The sequence below is a fragment of the Chiloscyllium punctatum genome, chromosome 1 (assembly GCF_047496795.1).
Source record: "Chiloscyllium punctatum isolate Juve2018m chromosome 1, sChiPun1.3, whole genome shotgun sequence".
Lineage (NCBI taxonomy): Eukaryota > Metazoa > Chordata > Chondrichthyes > Orectolobiformes > Hemiscylliidae > Chiloscyllium > Chiloscyllium punctatum.
Genome location: NC_092739.1, coordinates 4,785,401 through 4,797,852, shown reverse-complemented (window position 1 = coordinate 4,797,852; position 12,452 = coordinate 4,785,401).

The following is a 12,452-nucleotide window of genomic DNA, read 5'->3' as shown; positions in this document are numbered from 1 at the left end:
GACTAATCTTCTGGAATTTTTTGAGGATGTAACTCTGAAGATGGACGAGGGAGATGCAGTAGATGTAGTGTACCTGGACTTGCAGAAAGCTTTTGATAAAGTCCTATATAGGAGGTTAGTGAGCAAAATTAGGGCGCATGGTATTGGGGGCAAAGTACTAACTTGGATTGAAAGTTGGTTGGCTGAAAGGAAACAGAGAGTAGTGATAAACGGCTCCATTTCAGAATGGCAGGCAGTGACCAGTGGGGTACCGCAGGGATCAGTCCTGGGACCGCAGCTTTTTACAATATATGTTAATGATATAGAAGATGGTATTAGTAATAACATTAGCAAATTTGCTGATGATACTATGCTGGGTGGCAGGGTGAAATGTGAGGAGGATGTTAGGAGATTACAGGGTGACCTGAACAAGTTAGGTAAGTGGTCAGATACATGGCAGATGCAGTTTAATGTGGAGAAATGTATGGTTATCCACTTTGGTGGCAAGAACAGGAAGGCAGAGTACTATCTCAATGGAATCAATTTAGGTCAAGGGACAGTACAGAGAGATCTGGGTGTTCTTGTACACCAGTCAATGAAGGTAAGCATGCAGGTACAGCAGGTAGTGAAGAAGGCTAATAGCATGCTGGCCTTCATAACAAGAGGGAATGAGTATAGAAGCAAAGAGGTGCTTCTGCAGCTGTACAGGGCCCTGGTGAGACCACACCTGGAGTATTGTGTGCAGTTCTGGTCTCCAAATTTGAGGAAAGACATTCTGGCTATTGAGGGAGTGCAGCATAGGTTCACGAGGTCAATTCCTGGAATGGCAGGATTACCTTACACTGAAAGACTGAAGCGACTGGGCTTGTATACCCTTGAGTTTAGAAGACTGAGAGGGGATCTGATTGAGACATATAAGATTATTAAAGGATTGGACACTCTGGAGGCAGGAAACATGTTTCCGCTGATGGGTGAGTGCCGAACCAGAGGACACAGCTTAAAAATACGGGGTAGACCATTTAGGACAGAGATGAGGAGAAACTTCTTCACCCAGAGAGTGGTGGCTGTGTGGAATGCTCTGCCCCAGAGGGCAGAGGAGGCCCAGTCTCTGGATTCATTTAAGAAAGAGTTGGGTAGAGCTCTCAAGGATAGTGGAATCAAGGGTTATGGAGATAAGGCAGGAACAGGACACTGATTAAGGATGATCAGCCATGATCATATTGAATGGTGGTGCAGGCTCGAAGGGCAGAATGGTCTACTCCTGCACCTATTGCCTATTGATATATATATAACAGAAAGGTCTGCAATGATAGAGTCGTACCTAATTGGGGTGGCACTGTGCCTCAGTGATCAGCACTGCTGCCTCACAGCACCAGGGACCCAGGATCAGTTCCCACCTTGGGTGACTGTCTGTGTGGAGCCTTCAACCTCAGGGCATCAATGTGGACTTCATTTCCCCTCCCCCCACCTCACCCCAGTTCCAACCTTCCAGCTCAGCACTGTCCCCATGACCTGTCCTACCGGCCTATCTTCTTTTCCACCTATCCACTCCATCCCCCCCCGACCTATCACCTTCATCCCCTCCCCCACTCACCCATGCTACTCTATGCTACTTTCTCCCCACCCCCACCCTCCTCTCACTTATCTCTCCACCCTTCAGGCTCTCTGCCTGTATTCCTGATGAAGGGCTTTTGCCTGAAACATCGATTTTACTGCCCCTCGGATGCTGCCTGAACTGCTGTGATTTTCTAGCACCACTCTAATCTAGACTCTGAGTGGAGTTTGCACATTCTCCCCGTATCTGCGTGGGTTTCCTCCCACAGTCCAAAGATGTGTAGGTTCGGGTGAATTAGGCAAAAGTGAGGACAGCAGATGCTGGAAACCAGAGTCTAGATTAGAGTGGTGCTGGAAAAGCACAGCAGGTCAGGCAGGATCCTGATAAAAGGCTTTTGCCTGAAACGTCAATTCTCCTGTTCCTCGGATGCTGCCTGACCTGCTGTGCTTTTCCAGCACCACACTGATCTAGGTCAGGTGAATTGGCCGTGCTAAATTGCCCATAGTGTTAGGTGTGTTCGTCGGAGGGGAATGGGTCTGGGAGGGTTACTCTTTGAAGGGTCAGTGTGGACTTGTTGGGCTGAAGGGCCTGTTTCCACACTGTAGGGAATCTAATCTAAAGAAATGTTGAAGATAATACAAATTGCATATATTTAGCCATTTTATAATCCTTTCAATGTTAATTGTTTGATAATACAGAACAGAACATAGACAGGTTTTTGTCAAAGCTTTTATCCTGCTCTTATCAGGACAATTTGCTAGAATACCAATATATGGGGAAAACGAGATTTATACTGAATGAGAGGTGCCCGCTGATTGGTTGGTAAATGGACTCTAAGTGTCCGAGGCATTCTCATGGAGAGGATACCTGTTTACCACCTGAAGAGCAGGGCCCTGTGTATTTATTTATGTCGCTTCCAGTACGTGCGAGTGCATCACATTGCGAGTCCACCCGAGAATCTCAACTGTTTGTCAGCATAATTCTTCACATATCTGGGATTATTTAGTAAATATTATCCACTCACAAAATCACATCAAATATTGGACTCTTTGTTTTGAGTATTGCAAATGAAAACTGATTCATGGTTTGCTTGTTAGAAAAAACTGAAGAGAAATTCAGTTTGATTCAATCTGCCAGTATTTAGGATGTGCAGTTACATAGATAGCATCACTCTGGGATTCATACACCACAATACTCGTGTCATTATTTTGGCTTGACAGAAGCATTCTGTTTGTGACAAACATCACTTACGTTACTACTGCATACATGATTATATTTATTCATATTTATTGCTCAAAACATTTGAACTAGCTTCCCCCTTTCTGAGGTAGGCTGGGCACTTTCCCAGACAAAAAAATGATGGCCTTGTATCAGTTCACATGTTTGCGTAACATGTAAAGAGAAACAATCTGATCAGGATAACCATTAGACAATGAAGTGTCAAAATCTATGTGTGATTCTGCAGTTGGATAAAATCTGCTCATTCTATGTGAGTTGTGCTAATAACCAGGTGAATTATCAGATGGGTTCACTTGTGTGTGCTGGGAACTAGATAGATTAATACACAGGGACCCTGCTCATAATAGACAAAAAGAACATGTGCATACTTGTACCTGTTTCAACTCATCAAAATATAGAGGAACCTCGATTATCCGGCATTCAATGATCCGAATATCGGATTATCCGGTGGGATCACAAGATCCCGATGCTCGGCTAAACCATGTTATCTAGTATCCGCTTCTCCAGAATCTGATTAACCCAACAAAATACAGTCTGTCTGTGACCTTTGGATAATTGAGGTTCCTCTGGAGATGACATTCTCTGGTTTAAACTTTTGGACAATTCCTTGACTTATCAGAGCCAACCTGCCTGATTTAAATTTAAACTCAGCTTGGCAGTTACTGCTAGTCATCATCTAACTCATGCACTCTCATAGTAAAACCTCTGCCAATCAGAGTCCATTTCCAACCAATCGTTACTCTGCATAGTACAAATACTGTTTCTCTTTTTCATTGCTGTTCTAAAAATTGGCTTGTTGAAACTTTTCAACAAAATGTATTTGTTTAATGTTAGTATAACATATGTAGATATTTCTCCCTCAGAGAGGAATTAGAATCCCTTCAGTGTGGAAACAGGCCCTTCGGCCCAACAAGTCCACACTGACCCTCCGAAGAGTAACCCACCCAGACCCCATTCCCTTACCCTATACTTGCCCCTGACTAATACACCTAACCTACACATCCCTGAACAATCTGGGAAATTTAAGAATAGCCACTTCACTTAACCTGCACGTTTTTGGATTGTGGGAGGAAACCAGAGCAAACCCACTCAGACATAGGCAAAATGTGCAAATTCTACACAGGCAGTTCCCCAAGGTGGGAATCGAACTAGCGGTGTGAGCCACCATGCTGCCCAATTGCTTTCTGATTTATCACCAGAAAGTGTGGGAAACTTCTACTGTCCCCCAAAAACAGTGGGTGGCGTGGTGGTTAGCACCGCTGTCTTACAGCACCAGGTCCTAGGTTCAATTCTGGCCTTGGGTGACTGTCAGTGTGGAGTTTGTATGTTCTCCCAGTGTCTGGGTGGGTTTGCTCCGGTGTCCTCCCACAGACCAGGTGAATTGGCCATCCTAAATCGCCCACAGTGTTAGGTACATTAGTCACAGGGGAGTCAGAGGGTCAGTGTGGACTCACTGGGCTGAAGGGCGTGTTTCCTCACTGTAGGGAATCGAATCGAAAACTGCTTTGACGCCAGTCATTAACTTGAAGTGATATTTCATGCAAACGCAATTAATTTTCAATCTGTAATGTTTCATAAAGAATACAAATATAGTTATTTTAGACAGATCATTTATTCACCAAGAAAATTATATCTGTAATGCAAGGTTTCACTCAGTTTGGACCTTTCCGATCATTTTAGTGGAATAACCAGTGAAGTCGATGACTTTTAATGCAGCAAATAGAGATTAAAATCTGCGAAGCAATCTCAGCAAGGATTAAAAAAAAGGAAGTTTATTTCCCTTGCTTTTTCTATCTGTATTCAGTAAGGAGTACGTCATCGAATTTAGAATTCACATCGTTGAGAAAATGTTTGCATCTGTATTCAGCTGGTTCTACCGAGTCCAGGAATGTTTGGTGCAACAGTTTCTCCAGCACAAGAATTTGGAACATTCCTTATTGGCTGTCGTATGACCTCGCTGGATGTGCTATGTCACACAGTCAGGATACAACATTCCATCCACCAAGGCGAGCTTTGTAAATCTTCCCAAATGTTCAGTTCATTGAACATTCTCAAACTCAAATTAGGTCTTGGTCAGATAGCATAGACTGACACCACAGTACAATATGGAGGGAATGCTGCACTGACGAGGGAATGCTGCAATGTGAAGGGAATGCTGCACTGCTGAGGGAATGCTGCAATGCTGTGGGAATGCTGCACTGCTGAGGGAATGCTGCAACGTGGAGGGAATGCTGCACTGCTGAGGGAATGCTGCAATGCTGAGGGAATGCTGTACTGATGTGGGAATGCTGCAATGCTGAGGGAATGCTGTACTGATGTGGGAATGCTGCAATGCTGAGGGAATGCTGCAATGATGAGGGAATTCCACACTGCTGAGGGAATGCAGCACTGCTGAGGGAATGCTGCAATGTAGAGGGAATGCTGCAATGTGGAGGGAATGCTGCAATGCTGATGGAATGCTGCAATGATGAGGGAATGCTGCACTGCTGAGGGAATTCAGCACTGCTGAGGGAATGCAGCACTGCTGTGGGAATGCTGCAATGTGGAGGGAATGCTGCTATGCCGAGGGAATGCTGCAATGCTGAGGGAATGCTGCACTGCTGAGGGAATGCTGCACTGACAGGAGAATGCTGCAATGCTGCAATGTGGAGGGAATGCTGTAATGTTGAGGGAATTCTGCACTGATGTGGGAATGCTGCACTACTGAGGGAATGATGCAATGTGGTGGGAATACTGCAATGCCGAGGGAATGCTGCAATGTGGTGGGAATGCTGCACTGCTGAGGGAATGCTGCATTGTTGAGGGAATGCTGCAATGCCGAGGGAATGCTGCATTGTTGAGGGAATGCTGTAATGTGGAGGGAATGTTGCACTGATGTGGGACGGCTGCAATGTGGAGGGAATGCTGCAATGCCGAAGGAATGCTGCAATGCTGAGAAAATGCTGCACTGCTGAGGGAATGCTGCAATGTGGAGGGAATGCTGCAATGCTGAGAGAATGCTGCACTGCTGAGGGAATGCTGCAATGCCGAGGGAATGCTGCATTGTTGAGGGAATGCTGCAATGTGAAGGGAATGCTGCAATGCTGAGGGAATACTGCACTGCTGAGGGAATGTTGCACTGACAGGGGAATGCTGCAATGTGGAGGGAATGATGCAATGCTGTGGAAATGCTGCAATGCTGAGGGAATGCTGCACTGCTGAGAAAATGCTGCAATGTGGAGGGAATGCTGCACTGCTGAGGGAATGCTGCAATGCCGAGGGAATGCTGCATTGTTGAGGGAATGCTGCAATGCCGAGGGAATGCTGCATTGTTGAGGGAATGCTGCAATGTGGAGGGAATGCTGCACTGATGTGGGAATGTTGCAATGTGGAGGAAATGCTGTAATGTGGAGGGAATGCTGCACAGCTGAGGGAATGCTGCAATGCTGTGGGAATACTGCACTGCTGAGGGAATGTTGCACTGACAGGGGAATGCTGCAATGTGGAGGGAATGCTGCACTGCTGAGGAAATGCTGCAATGTGGAGGGAATGCTGCACTGATGTGGGAATGCTGCAATGCTGAGGGAATGCTGCAATGTGGTGGGAATACTGCAATGTGGAGGGAATGCTGCACAGATGTGGGAATGCTGCACTGCTGTGAGAATGCTGCATTGTGGAGGGAAAGCTGCAATGTGGAGGGAATGCTGCACTGCTGAGGGAATGCCACACTGGCATGGGAATGCTGCAGTGTGGAATGAATGCTGCAATGCTGAAGGAATGCTTCAATGCTGAGGGAATGCAGCAATGACATGGGAATGCTGCAATGTAGAGGGAATGCTGCAAAGCTGAGGGAATGCTGTACTGCTGATGGAATGCTGCAATGCTGAGGGAATGTTGCAATGCCTGGGGAATGCTCCAATGCTGACGGAATGCTGCAATGCAGAGGGAATTCCGCACTGACTTGGGAATGCTGCAATGCCGAGGGAATGTTGCAATGCCTGGGGTATGCTCCAATGCTTACAGAATGCTGCAATGCAGAGGGAATGCCACACTGACTTGGGAATGCTACAATGCTGTGGGAATGCCACACTGACGTGGGAATGCAGCAATGTGGAGGGAATGCTGCATGGCTGAGGGTATGCTGCAATGCTGAGGGAATTCTGCAATGCCAAGGGAGTGGTTCAATGCTGAGGGAATGCTGCACTGTGGAGGGAATGCCACACTGCTGAGGGAATGCTGCAATGTGGAGGGAATGCTGCAATGCAGTGGAATGCCACACTGACTTGGGAATGCTGCAATGCTGAGGGAATGCCACACTGACGTGGGAATGCTGCAATGTGGAGGGAATGCTGCAACACTGAGGGTATGCTGCAATGCTGTGGAAATGGTGCAATGCTGAGGGAATGCTGCAATGCTGTGGAAATGCTGTAATGTGGAGCGAATGCTGCACTGATGTGGGAATGCTGCAATGTGGAGGGAATGCTGGAATGCCGAGGGAATGCTGCAATGCTGAGAGAATGCTGCACTGCTGAGGGAATGCTGCAATGCCGAGGGAATGCTGCATTGCTGAGGGAATGCTGCAATGCCGAGTGAATGCTGCAATGCTGAGGGAATGCTGCACTGACAGGGGAATGCTGCAATGCTGCAATGTGGAGGGAATGCTGCACTGCTGTGGGAATGCTGCAATGCTGTGGGAATGCTGCAATGCCGAGGGAATGCTGCACTGATGTGGGAATGCTGCACTGCTGAGGGAATGTTGCAATGTGGAGGGATCGCTACAATGCTGAGGGATGCCGCACAGATGTGGGAATGCTGCACTGCTGTGGGAATGCTGTAATGGTGAGGGAATGCTGCACTGCTGAGGGAATGTTGCAATGTGGAGGGATCGCTACAATGCTGAGGGATGCCGCACAGATGTGGGAATGCTGCACTGCTGTGGGAATGCTGCACTGTGGAATGAATGCTGCAATGTGTAGGGAATGCTGCAATGTGGAGGGAATGCTGCACTGCTGAGGGAATGCAGCAATGACATGGGAATGCTGCAATGCAGAGGGAATGCCACACTGACGTGGGAATGCTGCAATGCTGTGGGAATGCTGCAATGCCGAGGGAATGCTGCACTGATGTGGGAATGCTGCACTGCTGAGGGAATGTTGCAATGTGGAGGGATCGCTACAATGCTGAGGGATGCCGCACAGATGTGGGAATGCTGCACTGCTGTGGGAATGCTGTAATGGTGAGGGAATGCTGCACTGCTGAGGGAATGTTGCAATGTGGAGGGATCGCTACAATGCTGAGGGATGCCGCACAGATGTGGGAATGCTGCACTGCTGTGGGAATGCTGCACTGTGGAATGAATGCTGCAATGTGTAGGGAATGCTGCAATGTGGAGGGAATGCTGCACTGCTGAGGGAATGCAGCAATGACATGGGAATGCTGCAATGCAGAGGGAATGCCACACTGACGTGGGAATGTAGCAATGCAGAGGGAATGCTGCGACACTGAGGGAATGCTGTTCTGCTGAGGGAATGCTGCAACGCCGAGGGATTGTTGCAATGCCTGGGGAAAGCTCCAATGCTGACGGAATGCTGCAATGCAGAGGGAATTCCACACTGACTTGGGAATGCTGCAATGCTGAGGGAATGTTGCAATGCCTGGGGAATGCTGCAATGCAGAGGGAATGCCGCACTGACTTGGAAATGCTGCAATGCTGAGGGAATGCCACACTGACGTGGGAATGTAGCAATGTGGAGGGAACCCTACATGGCTGAGGGTATGCTGCAATGTTGAGGGAATTCTGCAATGCTGAGGGAGTGCTTCAATGCTGAGGGAATGTCACACTGTAGAGGGAATGCTGCAATGTGGAGGGAATGCTGCAATACCATGGGAATGCTGCATTGAGGTAGGAATGCTGCACTGAGGTAGGAATGCTGCACTGCTGAGGGCATGCTGCAATGTGGAGGGAATGCTGCAATGTAGAGGGAATGCTGCACTGCTGAGGGAATGCTGCAATGTGGAGGGAATGCTGCACTGACATGGGAATGCAGCAATGTGGAGGGATTGCTGCATGGCTGAGGGTATGCTGCAATGCTGAGGGAGTGCTGCAATGTGAAGGAATGCTGCAATGTGGAGGGAATACTGCAATGCCGAGGGAATGCTGCAATGCTGAGGGAATGCCGCACAGATGTGTGAATGCTGTAATGCTGGGGGAATGCTGCACTGTGGACTGAATGCTGCAATGTGGAGGGAATGCTGCAATGCTGAGGGAATGCTGCAATGCTGAGAGAATGCTGCAATGCTGAGGGAATGCAGCACTGGCGTGGGAATGCTGCAATGTAGAGGGAATGCAGCAATGCTGAGGGAATGCTGTACTCCTGAGGGAATGCTGCAATGCTGAGGGAATGTTTCAATGCCTGGGGAATGCTGCAATGCTGACGGAATGTTGCAATGCAGAGGGAATGCCGCACTGACTTGGGAATGTCGCAATGCTGAGGGAATGCCGCACTAACGTAGGGATGAGGCAATATAGAGGGAATGCTGCAATGCTGTGGAAATGCTGCACTGTGGAGTAAATACTGCAATGTGGAGGGAATGCTGCAATGCTGAGGGAGTGCTTCAATGCTGAGGGAATGCTGTACTGCTGAAGGAATGCTGCACTGACGTGAGAATGCGTCACTGCTGAGGGAATGCTGCAATGTGAAGAGAATGCTGCACTGATGTGGGAATGCTGCAATGTGGAGTGAATGCTGCAATGTGGAGGGAATGGTGCACTGATGTGGGAATGCTGCACTGCTGACAGAATGCTGCACTGATGTGGAATTCTGCAATGCTGAGGGAATGCTACAATGCTGTGGGAATGCTGCACTGTTGAGTGAATGCTGCAATGCTGAGGGAATACTGCAATGTGGAGGGAATGCTGCAATGCTGAGGGAGTGCTGTACTGTGGAGGGAATGCTGAGGGAATGCATTAATGCTGAGGGAGTATTGCAATGCTGAGGGAATACTGTACTGTGGAGTGAATGCTGCAATGCTGAGGGAATGCTGCAATGTGAAGAGAATGCTGCACTGATGTGGGAATGTTGCAATGTTGAGGGAATGCTGCAAAGTGGAGGGAATGCTGCACTGATGTGGGAGTGCCGCACTGCGGAGGGAATGCTGCAATGCCGTGTGAATGCTGCAATGCTGAGGGAATGCTGCAATGTGGAGGGAATGCTGCAATGCTGAGGGAATGCTGCAATGCTGAGGGAATGCTACACCGTGGAGGGAATGCCACACTGCTGAGGGAGTGCTGCACTGCTGAGGGAATGCTGCAATATGGAGGGAATGTTGCAATGTGGAGTGAATGCTGCAATGCTGTGGGAATGCTGCAATGCTGAGGGAATGCTGCAATGCTGAGGGAGTATTGCAATGCTGAGGGAATGCTGCAATGTGGAGTGAATGCTGCAATGCTGAGGGAATGCTGCAATGTGGAGGGAATGCTGCACCACTGAGGGAATGCAGCACTGATGTGGGAATGCTACACTGCTGTGGGAATGCTGCACTGTGGAGGAAATGCTACATGGCTGATGGAATGCTGCAATGCTGAGGGAATACTGCAATGTCGACGGAATGCTGCAATGCTGATGGAATGCTGTACTGCTGAGGGAATGTTGCCCTGATGTGGGAATGCTGCACTGTGGAGTGAATGCTGCAATGTGGAGGGAATGCTGCAATGACATGGGAATGGTGCACTGACATGGGAATGCTGCACTGCTGACGGAATGCTGCAATGCTGAGGGAATGCTTCACTGCCAAGGGAACGCTGCACTGCTGAGGTAATTCTGCAATGTAGAGGGAATGCTGCAATGCTGAGGGAGTGCCACACTGTGGAGGGAATGCTGCAATCCCGTGGGAATGCTACACTGTGGAGGGAATGCCACACTGCTGAGGGAATGCTGCAATGTGGAGGGATTGCTGCAATGCTGAAGGAATGCTGCAGTGCTGTGGGAATACTACACCGTGGAGGGAAGGCCGCAATGCCGAGGGAATGTTGCACTGCTGAGGGAATGCTGCAATGTGGAGGGAATGCTGCAATGCCATGGGAATGCTGTAATGCTGAGAGAATGATGCAATGCTGAGGGAATGCTGCAATGCTGTGGGAATACTGCACTGCTGAGGGAATGCTGTAATGTGGAGGGAATGCTGCACTGCTGAGGGAATGCTGCAATGTGGAGGGAATGCTGCACTAATGTGGGAATGCTGCACTGCTGAGGGGATGCTGCAATGTGGAGGGAATGCCGCACTGACTTAGGAATGCTGCAATGCTGAGGGAATGTTGCAATGTGGAGGGAATGCTGCACTAACATCGGAATACTGGAATGCTGAGAGAATGCTGCAATGCTGTGGGAATGCTACACTGTGGTGGGAATGCCACACTGCTGAGGGAATGCTACACTGCTGAGGGAATGCTGCAATGCTCAGGGAATGCTGCAATGTGGAGGGAATGCTGCACTGACAGGGGAATGCTGTAATGCCGAGGGAATGCTGCAATGTGGAGAGAATGCTGCAATGCTGAGGGAATGCTGCAATGCTGTGGGAATGCTGCACTGCTGAGGGAATGCAGCACCGATGTGGGAATGCTGAACTGCTGTGGGAATGCTGCGCTGTGGAGTGAATGCTGCAAAGTGGGTGGAATGCTTCAATGTGGAGGGAATGCTGCACGGCTGAGGGAATGCTGTAATGCTGAGGGAATGCTGTAATGTGGAGTGAATGCTGCAATGCCGTGGGAATGTTGCAATGCTGAGGGAATGCTGCAATGTAGAGGGAATGCTGCAATGTGGAGGGAATGCTGCAATGCGGAGGGAATGCTGCAATGCTGTGGGAATACTGCATGGCTGAGGGAATGCTGCAATGCCGTGGGAATGCTGCAATGCTGAGGGAATGCTGCAATGTAGAGGGAATGCTGCAATCCTGTGTGAATGCTGCAATGCTGAGGGAATGCTGCAACGCTGAGGGAATGCTGCAATGCCGAGGGAATGTTGTAATGTGGAGGGAATGCTGCAATGTGGAGTGAATGCTGCAATGCTGTGGGAATGCTGCAATGCTGTGGGAATGCTGTAATGCTGTGGGAATGCTGCAATGCTGAGGGAATGCTGCAATGTAGAGGGAATGGTGCAATGCTGTGGGAATGCTGCAATGCCAAGGGAATGCTGCAATGCTGATGGAATGCTGCAATGTCGAGGGAATGCTGCAATGCTGAGGGAATGCTGCAATGTGGGGCGTATGTTGCAATGTGGAGGGAATGCTGCAATGTGGAGTGAATGCTGCAATGCTGAGGGAATGCTGCAATGCTGAGGGAGGATTGCAATGCCGAGGGAATGTTGCAATGTGGCAGAAATACTGCAATGTGGAGGGAATGGTGCAATGCCATGGGAATGCTGCACTGACTTGGGAATGCTGCAATGCCGAGGGAATGCTGCAATGTGGAGGGAATGCTGCACTCACATGGGAATACTGTAATGCTGGGAGAATGCTGCAATGCTGTGGGAATGCTACACAGTGGAGGGAATGTCACACTGCTGAGGGAATGCTGCACTGCTGAGGGAATGCAGCAATGTTGAGGGAATGCAGCAATGTGGAGGGAATGCTCCAGTGACAGGGGAATGCTGTAATGCCAAGGGAATGCTGCAATGTGGAGAGAATGCTGCAATGCTGAGGGAAT